This window comes from Propithecus coquereli, unplaced genomic scaffold (assembly GCF_000956105.1).
Source record: "Propithecus coquereli isolate 6110/MARCELLA unplaced genomic scaffold, Pcoq_1.0 Scaffold33, whole genome shotgun sequence".
In the NCBI taxonomy this organism is placed as follows: Eukaryota; Metazoa; Chordata; class Mammalia; order Primates; family Indriidae; genus Propithecus; species Propithecus coquereli.
The window spans coordinates 625,581-626,845 of record NW_012148952.1 but is presented as its reverse complement, the minus strand read 5'-3'; positions in this window follow the sequence as shown (position 1 = coordinate 626,845).

Below are 1,265 nucleotides of genomic sequence, written 5' to 3'. Positions count from 1 at the left end.
TTTTGTTGATTTAAAAACTAAGTTGTCTGAGATCAAAACTGCTACACCAGCCTTCTTTTGGCTTCCATTTGCTTGAAATATTGATTTCCACCCCTTCACCTTGAGTCTAAATGCATCCTTGCAGGTTAGATGCGTTTCCTGAAGACAGCAGATATCCGGCATGTATTTTTTTATCCATTCAGCCAGCCTATGTCTCTTGAGAGGGGAGTTCAAGCCATTCACATTTATTGAAAGAACTGATAAATGGGGTAAATTGTTCATCAAACTGTTGGGTTGCTTTTTGTTGCTTTGTTTTCTCTCTTGAGCCATTGTGGATTCTAGCCTTTGATCTTTAGCTTTTGAGTGGTTTTACATTCGTGAGTGTTTATTGTGCTGGTCCTTGTGTAGTTCAGCTTGAGTACTTCTTGGAGAGCTGGTCTTGTCCTGGTGAATTCCCACAGACTTTGTTTATCTGAGAATGTCTTTATTTCTCCTTCATATATAAAACTTAGTTTTGCGGGGTACAGGACTCTAGGCTGGGCATTATTCTGTTTCAGAAGAGTGAGAATTGGGCCCCAGGCTTTCCTTGCTTGTAGGGTTTCAGTTGAGAATTCTGAAGTTATTCTGATAGGCTTTCCCTTGTATGTTACTTGTTTCTTTCACCTGACAGCTCATAGTAGGGCCTCTTTAGTGGCTATCTTGGTCAATCTGATTACTGCGTGATGTGGTGTCTTTCTATTTGCATTGAATCCTCCTGGGGTCCACTGCGCCTCTCGTATCTGTATATCTAGATTTTTAGCAAGACCTTGTAAATTCTCCTCTATTAAATCTTCAAATAGGTTATCCATCCCTTTCGTGGCTTCCTCTTCATTTTCCGGTACACCGATCAGACGCAGGTTTGGTTTTTCACATAATCCCACAATTCTCGTAAGCTTGTTTCTTCTTTCTTTATTTTCTGCTCAATCTCTGTGACTGACTTATTCATTTGGAAGGAGCTGTCTTCAATCTCTGAGATTCTTTCTTCTGTTTGATCTACCCTGTTCTTGAGGCTTTCCACAGTGTTTTGAAGTTCCCTGAATGAGTCCTTTATTTCCAGGGGTTCAGTTTGATGTTTCTTTTTTGTTGTTGTTGTTTTGTTTTGAGACAGTCTTACTCTTTTACCCGGGCTAGAGTGAGTGTCGTGGCGTCAGCCTAACTCACAGCAACCTCAAACTCCTGGGCTCAAGCAATCCTCCTGCTTCAGCCTCCCGAGTAGCTGGGACTACAGGCATGCGCCACCATGCCCG